This window comes from Eurosta solidaginis, chromosome X (assembly GCF_040869045.1).
Source record: "Eurosta solidaginis isolate ZX-2024a chromosome X, ASM4086904v1, whole genome shotgun sequence".
Taxonomy (NCBI): domain Eukaryota; kingdom Metazoa; phylum Arthropoda; class Insecta; order Diptera; family Tephritidae; genus Eurosta; species Eurosta solidaginis.
The window spans coordinates 203,908,031-203,917,144 of record NC_090324.1 but is presented as its reverse complement, the minus strand read 5'-3'; the positions used below and the strand labels follow the sequence as shown (position 1 = coordinate 203,917,144).

Here is a 9,114-nt window from a genome sequence, read left to right as displayed (position 1 = left end):
GGCTTGGGCATGCGTTAGAGCGGTGATCAGGCGCCAGACAATTTCCGCAGTAGCTTTCGCGAATGGTTACGTAGAGGCGCTCTTCTGGCCTTTTCGCCCTAAAGGCTGGGCACAAGCGGATAGGGTGTCGCTCAAGACACACTCGGCATTCCGACGAATAACGCGCTGCGTTCGTGGCAGCATTTCGTTTTAAAGCGGCAAAACGACCCATTTTCCTGAAAGGAGTGAAATAGGTTTCAATGGGTCGGGTCATTGTCAAAGTGCAGGGGCGAGTGGTCCCTAATTGTATTGTTGAGATTTGGGAAATTTTAGTAGCGCGTGCGTAGGGGGCAACCATCTGTAGCAGTATAAAATATTCGTATTTGGCGCACATCATGTGCATGGCCTCTTTCAACGCACGTTATGTGCCTGGGTCTTTAGTGCCTTATTTCGTTTATGTTGTGTCACCCGCTAGCGTTTTAGTTGGCCACGGGCACACTAGTGCTGCAGAAAAATGAGCATTTACGATTTTTCGGTTCGCACATTCTGGTACCGAACCGGGTAGAAAGTGTATAGCGTGGGTTCTTTTGAGTCGCTGTTATTTGTGTTGTTGATGCTAAAAATCAACAACTTCCCTGCCAGCCACACAAAAAAAAATGTTTGGACAGCAAATTGTATGCGATGTAAAGAAAAAATAAAAAATCCTCGTTTTGGACGAAGAGAAAAATTTGTAGAATGAATCATTTTTTTTTTTTTTTTGTATTGCCCGTCACTTATTTCTTCAACTTTTCCCCAAGTACGCTTGTAGTCATGTTTTATTGATGGCCTTTATCAAAAGGCACTGTTCCCTAAGGGTATTTGGCTCCGTTACCGGTTCATCAGACTCGGATTTTTGGGTACCCGTTTGCATCTTTTTATGCATCCCTAATATAATGCACATTTAAACTCGGCATGTATATGTACATACGTTGGTATAAGTATATCGACCGTCAGTGCACGGACTTTACCGCATTGGTAGGTTTACTAGCTTTTCTGGCCCATTTTCATTTTCTACTACTACTACCACCGAGGCCCAAAATCTACCAATATTTCAGTATTTTCGCACTGTAAACGTATACTGCGATAATTTTAAAGAGTTGAATTGCCGAGCCCACCCAACTAACATTAGGAGGCGATACTCACCAAATCAGTCAATTTTGAAAATTTTCTGAAGAACTTAAAACAGGAAATAAATTTTTGAGTAGAGAAATATAGTAACTGAGTACGCGAATATTTTCTGCGCTATTTTTTCCGTTTTTTTTTAATAATTTGTACGAAAATAAAGGGTTCTACGTAAACGATTACCTTCCGAGATCGGTTATTTTGTGGCAGTACTTTTGGTACCTTGGAATATTGTTGTTGTGATTAGACGTTTTGGTACATGTTTGTCGGTATTTCACACTCACGATACAGGAAAAAAGTGAGTGTCGTATAGGCATAAGCAATGTACATAGGTATATACAAATGTACATGTAATTTTGTCTTGTTTACGAGTTTTAAAGTGTCATCTTCTGAAATGAGCGTTATTTGTTTTACAATAAATTATTAATTGTTTGGGACAAATAAGAACTGTAGATATTGTTTTCTTGGTAAAAAATCTACCAACTACTACTATTTTCATTTCTTTGTCTACCAACATTTTTCTCTTAAAAAGTCCGCGTACTGGTAGATATTTACCGGCAGCAAAGACAAAAAAAATTTCGCACAGTCATACACGCCTGTGTATAGAATGTAAATTCCTCAGAATTGAAACAAACGGGACTAATCGAAAGATTTTTTTCCGTTGCTTCATTCTTTTTACTACGGCGCGTGGCCGTAGTACAATCGTTTGCGGATTTTTGGATGCAGAATAAGGTAAGTAAAATTCTAATATTTGCTTCTATTTATTATTATAAAAATAAATAAATTTTTTTTTTTTTATTTTTCATTAGTAATTACTTTTATTTTATTTTTCAGGTGGAGAATGGGCATGGAGCGTATTGGTCTGGTGGTTCGATAAAACCAATCGTAGGCTGCCAAATCGAAGAATTCATCAATTTTCGAACAAATGCTTACACCAACTTGTTTCTCAGTTTCTTGACTTGCTGCATGGAGCAGTGCTGAAGGTGTTTGTGATATATTACTAACTGTATTCGTCATATGACAAACGAACTCATCTAAAAATGGGCTTGCCTTTTCCAAGTATTGCGTATCAATTATAACTTGTATAAGTTGTGTTAGGGCGACGCTTGGATTACGAAATACCATCGATAGACAACCGCCAAACCTGCGTGTTAGCAACAAATTTGCAGCTTTACGCACCATAGCTGCAACTTCATTTGGGGAGAGCGTTAGCTCTTCGGCAAATTTCATGCAGGCGTACATAAATTCTTTTGATTGATTATAGACTTCGGGTACCATGCGAGAGAAGGGAAACTTTTTGGGGAATGGTGCATTTTCCAATTGTTCTGAATGGAAAGGAAAATGTTCAATGATTGACTCGTAATCCTCTGGAGTTTCAACCATCATCGGTTGGAATTGTTCTTTATCCAAAATTTCACGAAAAACATGCACCAACGCTGAAGTAACACTTCATTATAATGATCGCGCATATTATGCAAACATTCGAAAAGCATATTGACTGTGTAGCCATAACATTTGAAAGTATTAATGGACAACATAATTAAGTTTTTTTTTTTTTTTTATTATGCGTAACAATATGTTTGGATCAGTACAAGATGATGATGCCATACTAATCTCATTGACACATTTCGTCAAAGACGTAGATCACAAATCCTCCAAATATGAAGATGTTACGACATCGCCAGCTGCATTCTTTACATGATCCTCAACAATACAGAAGCCACCAATTGCACAAATGTACGTTTTATATGCCTCCAAGTTGTTATGGCTCCCTGGTGGTGGTTGTAACACCAACTTCGATTGATCACGTCGTTGTTGCCGATAATCCTTTTTAAAGTATTCACGCTGTCCCAGTACCATGTAAATATGTAAGCAACGATATATTGGCGAGAAATCGATCAAATCTTGGGCACTTAAATTGTTCTCCTATTCGCTATTATTTAGCTTTCCTTGAAGTTTATGTTCTTCAATAATAGCATTAATATCACGTTTTTGCAACTTTTTCGTATGTGTTATAGCCACCTCACCCATTTTCGGTGAAAATTTTCTTATATTCTCAAGACATTCACGAAAGTCTGTTTCAGCGGATCGTCTTATATTCTCATTTATAACGGGAATTGCCTGTCGAAGTTGTGTGGCAAAACGATAATTATGTAATCCAATCAAATGTTGTGTCTCTAGCGTCTCCAAAGTGCGCAAAGATTGGTAGTACTGTTTATTGGTTGCTTGCGGGATAAATTTAATATAACATTCGAGCGCGGGCAGGCAGGCGTGTAGAGCATCAATAGCGCTGGCCAAATTTGATTCACTTTGACGCGCGCGTACTAAATCTTGTCCATGCTGCAATACCGATGTACTTATTTGTTGCAGTGAATGATCGAGTGCATGTACCTCTTCGTGTAGTTGCTTAGAGAATTCGCATTGATTTTGTTGAGTGAAGTTTGGAGGTAATTTTGCACGCTTCAGTTGCGTTGAACCTAAATCATCAAAATTTGAAATAATTTGTACATATCGAATAAAAATAAAGTTACAAAGAATTCTACATTAGTGGATAACAATTACTGCGAAGTTCGCAACAGAAGGGATAAAGAAGCATTTTGGAAGATGAAAACCCGTCCTATTTCAAATGTAAGTGTAGTCACCGAGTGGGAGGATAATGTTCTTTTCGATGTTGATGATCCCGATTTTTGTGGTATTTCTCCAAATGTGGAAAATGTTCTTAATACCAATGGAATGACGGTGTCTTCAGCTAACATTGTTGCTCCACCATCGGGCTTAGTAAATGGTTCAGCTCCAAATGTCAGTTTAAAGTGCATTAAATGTAAAAGTTCCAACAGAAATATCTTTAGCCAGCGTACATGGTCCACAATTCTCTGATATCTGCAGTCCTTTGGGACGCAGCAATATCAGTATATCTTCGTCCTTATCGGATTTAGTGGGTAGTCCTTTGGAAATTTTCGGGGACAATGTACTCACAATTGAGGAATTGCGTCAGCATATGGGCTCCTGCTTCATCTGCGGCGTTTCATGGACTGATGGTCATGTTTCCCTCGATTGCAGTGAATGTGGTGGCTGTAGTTTAGAGCGCCCATGTCCGCTTTGTGATGGACAGTGTGTCGTACCGTGGAAGCGTGATTCCACCATGTGGCATGCCTGTGGCAAAGCTCGTTGGCATGGTGTGTGTCCTAGTTATTAAGAGGCAATGACACATTTGAATCCTCAGGAATCTGCTGTTAATGCCGCTTGCCCTGTTGCTCCATCAACGTGTGCTAATGCTGCTACGCATTTACGTTTAGCTCAAGAATTATGTCTGCGTTTGGAACTACTTTCGACTAGTGCTCATACGTGATTAATTTGTTATTCAACATAAAAATGTGTGATTAAAAAGGGGTGCAGCAACGTCTCAAAAAGTCCCTCAAGCTCAACATTTAAGTAACTAAATTGGAATTTCTAAACAGCATACAACGCATCCCGACCATCTTGAATCTATCTATATCATTTCTATCTAGCCATTTTACATAGATACTCCATACTTATACATATAATATATGTAAATACATATAAACTGGGCGTATGTAGCTAATTTTGTGATTATATATTGTCTACGTTTAAGGCCTTTGTATACAAATACAATTCAATAGATATAATTTAGACAATATTGGATTTGTAATTACCTTGCAATATACTTACATATGTGAGTAGAAACATTTGTATAAAAAGGGAAGTTTTGCTGCAAAGCCTCTATCATAAACACCACACCGTGGGTCGATGGTGGATGCCTAAATAAATCGGGACATATATTTGTGACAGATCGACGCAATGACAATGTGCAGGCCTTTGCTGCTGATGGGCGTGTCTTACACAGATTTGGGGGGAAGGGAACTGCTGATGGTGAATTATGTCCCCTTCCCGATTTGGTGGCGCTGCGTGCTAAGTATAGAGTACGTTGGTTTTTGGGATGAAAGCATATCTTTTGGCACACATGGCAAAACGGGCTACGGTTGATCTCATTATGGTGAGCATGGAAAATTAATTAGCTACTATTGTTTAACCTATCTAAAACCCTTTGATTTTAGTGGTGTTCCTAACTGTTAGACTATCATGCACCCTATGCTTTCGTTGTCCAATGTGGCGCTGCTGTGATTGTAGGGCATTCACTCCATGGAGCAAGTCGCACTCCGGTGGATTTGGCGGTTGCATTGGATTTGGGATATGTATTTGGTAAGTGGTTTTACATTTCATATTCAGCCCAATTCTGAACAAAAATTCCGTGCGAGTTTTTTCCTTTCTCCCATTCCTCGTATTCTAAATAAAAATTCCTCGTGAGTTTTTTTCACTTCTCTCTTTCCTCCTATTCTGAACGATGTTCGAAAAGGCGGAGACCGGTTATGGGAGAAAAGTAGATATTATGAATGTGAGGGAGAGGGAGATTTCGTTGCCATTTCATAGTTTTTTTTTTCTTGTTAAATTAAAGGGAATGCATCAAAATAGTTAAAGGAAATTGGATCTTTTAAGAAAGAACACTTATTTGTACAAATTTGTGCTAAAATATGTATGTACATTCTACCACAATATTCTCTATTTTAAGTAGAAAAGTATATCATAAGCAACGTAAGAGCTCTTGGTGTATTTGATGCAGCCAGCCAGAAATTCCGCAGGGATTTTTAAGAAGGCTTAAATAGATTTCGGCATATGGCGAAAGGCGAACTCAACTCGACTTGGCCCCAGAAAATTGCTTTGCTGAACGAAAGCATGCAACCCCAGCGGATTTGTGTTATCCCGCTGCCTTCTTCTTATGCTCCTCTGTTGATGTTGCTGTGGCACAAATTCATTACTCATTTCAGTGAATAACGCATGAAATGCAATACTGTGCATTGTTTAAATTTTATTTCTTAGTTTCAAACAAATTTGCAAAAATAATTAAACTTTTCAATTTTTTAAACGAAATAAGAAATGCGCAAGGAAATTTCAATTCACAAAACAGCTGACGTCGAAAATTCAAAATTCCTATTCCCCAATTATTCTTCTCTCTAGGAGAAAAGAATTGGAGGAATTTTTCCGCGGGAATAAAAAAATCCGCGAGACTATTTAGAATTTGTCTGATTGTATCTCTTCTTTCGCATATTTTAACAGCATAAACATGCTCGGCTGTTTTTTAAACACCTACTTTTATGGATTTATGGGTTTTACTATTTTTCTGTGCGTTTTTACTGTCCAAGGCAGTTGCGCAATTTACACCAATTTGACGGTCCTCAATTATGTTGTGTGGCGATGATATGTAAAGATTATCTTTGTGTTCACGACGCATTTTAAGCGTGACCAGGCGGCGTAAGCCAACAGATTTAAGTGGGCATATGTATGTATGGATTGACTTAATTAGAATTTCTAACCCTACAAGGAATTTAACTCTGCTAATATCTGGGGCAGATGAGTTTTCTCATCAGCGGTAGGCTTGCGATGTGCCTCGTTGCGCGGCAACGAGTGCAGCTGTGTTCTGTGGCAGATCGGTTCGCCCTTCTGCGGTAGGCTTTTCTGTTGTCCTCGCTCGGGGTGAGCGAGTGAATTGGGGTTTGATTTTGAAAATTAACAATAAGTGTTTGGTGACAGATGGAGATCTGCATTAGGGTGGTTGATTGGCCTTGTTTCGGTGAACGAGCGCTGGGTTTTGAAATTTTAAAAATTTAAAAAGATTATGGGCCGAGTGCCTTTGTTTTCTGTGGCAGACCGAGGGTCTGCGTAAAGGCTTCTCTGGTATACTCGTTATGGAATAACGAGTGAGTGGGATGGTTTTTTTGAAAATGAAAAAATAGAATTTTGTGGCAGACCGAGGGTCTGCGTAAAGGCTTATCTGGTATACTCGTTATGGAATAACGAGTGAGTGGGATATTTTATTTTTTTTTTTTTTTTTTTTTGAACGGAGGGATGTGGAGGAACGGGGGGGATTGTTAAGCGAAGCTTTTGGTCCTCGCACAATCTATCTCCGTGGGAAGAAGGATCAGTTTGACCAAAGGTCGTCTGACTTGACCCTTCTCGGTTATGAGGTCGACTACACGTACTCGGTTATCTTCGCCGGGGTGTACGTTGACGACTCTGCCTAACCTCCATTCGTTGGGAGATAAGTTGTCCTCTTTGATGACAACTAGATCTCCCACGTGTATATTTTGTTTTGACTGTTTCCACTTCACTCGTTTTTGAAGTTCGGAAAGGTATTCCACCTTCCATCGTTTGCAGAAAGTGTGATGGAGGGCTTTGAGTTTCTGCCATCGATCGATCATCGAGGCAGTGCTCTCACTGGCGTCTGGTTCTGGTGGAGCCAGCAGGTGGCTGCCGGTTAGGAAATGTCCTGGGGTTAGTGGCTCCAGGTCCGTTGAGTCATTGGACGCCGGGCTGAGAGGCCGTGAATTTAGGAATGCCTCGATCCGGCACAAAAGGGTTTGGAACTCCTCCAGGGTATATTTATGGAGAGAAGCGACCTTTTTGAAGTGGCTTTTGAAGCTCTTCACTCCCGCTTCCCACAGGCCGCCCATATGTGGAGCGCCGGCGGGAATAAAATGCCAAGTTAATGCTTGATGGCTATACTTGGAGACGGTTTTGTCTCGGCTTTCTGCCAGGAAGGCTTTGAATTCCGATCGTAGAGATCTGGAAGCTCCGACAAAGTTCGTGCCATTGTCGGAGTAGATGTTTTTTGGACATCCTCTTCTCGCGATAAAACGCGAAAAGGCTGCAAGGAAGCATGGGGTGCTGAGGTCACTAGTGGCCTCTAAGTGAATGGCCTTAGTGGAGAAGCAGACAAAAAGGCATACGTAGCCTTTGGACAGTCGACATCCTCTACCGCGGTAGCTTTTGATGTCGAAAGGCCCCGCAAAGTCTACCCCGGTATTGGTGAACGCGCGGGTAAAAGTAGTCCGTTCGCAGGGAAGGGTACCCATAAGTTGGGACTGCGCCTGCTTTCGATGAATAATGCAGGTTTTGCAATTGTAGATGACAGCTCTGATCATAGTCTTGACATTCGGTATCCAGTATTTGGTTCGGATGAGACGGAGCATGAGCTGGTTCTCGCCATGAAGGGAGTCATGATGAGCCATCATAACTGTAAGGCGAGACAGCCTACAATTGTAAGGCAAGATGATCGGATGACGCTCGTTGTATGACATGTCTTTTGACGCCCCTAGACGCCCCCCTGTTCTAATAATATCATCTTTGTCGATATATGGGTTGAGTGACAGTATTTCACTCTTTCGATCGATAGGTTCCCTATTTTTCAATTTTAAATATTCTGTCCCGTAAAGCTGTTTCTGGCAGACACGTATTAATGCTTGAGTCGTTGCCTTAATCTCATCGGCTGAGACTATACACGCTTTTTCGTGGAACGAGGCTTTTGTTCTTGGGTGAGTTCTTTTATAAAACCTCCTAACATAGGATAGAACCTTTAAAGCCCTGGGCAAATTTGAGAATCGGTCGAGAATATCTACATGATCTACCCTTGTCGTTGCATATGTTTGTGCCCTCTTCTCCTCAACGGACGTTTTATAGTCGGGCTCTTGTGCAGGCCAGTAGGAGTTGTCTTCTTGCAGCCAAGAAGGTCCCTGCCACCACAACGAATTGTTGACAAACTCTGATGCAAGTAGTCCTCTGCTTCCTAGATCCGCTGGATTAGATTCCGAGTCCACGTGAAGCCAGTCCTTGCTACCGACCATATCGATGATCTTAGTGATTCGGTGTGCGACGAAGGTTGACCAAGAACAGGGCGGCTTTCTTATCCATGCGAGTACGATGGTTGAATCCGTCCAGAGGTGAACTTTTGCTGGTCCCAGATGAATGTTTCGGAATATTGATTCCATGATTTCTGCAAGCAGCACGGCGCCGCATAGTTCTAAACGTGGTAGCGAGATGGTTTTCACTGGGGCTACTCGGGTTTTGGCTAGCAAGAGATTGGTGAAAATTTTATCGTCCCTTTTTACACGCATGTATATA

General features: G+C 40.9%; 2 pseudogenes; one reads left to right on the top strand and one right to left on the bottom strand.

The window, feature by feature from the left end:
- Nucleotides 1–1,935: 1,935 nt before the first annotated feature.
- LOC137235382 (exocyst complex component 6-like) lies at nt 1,936–3,666 on the bottom strand (annotated as a pseudogene).
- A 78-nt stretch (nt 3,667–3,744) lies between these two features.
- LOC137235381 (protein pinocchio-like) lies at nt 3,745–4,489 on the top strand (annotated as a pseudogene).
- The last annotated feature ends 4,625 nt before the right edge of the window (nt 4,490–9,114 follow it).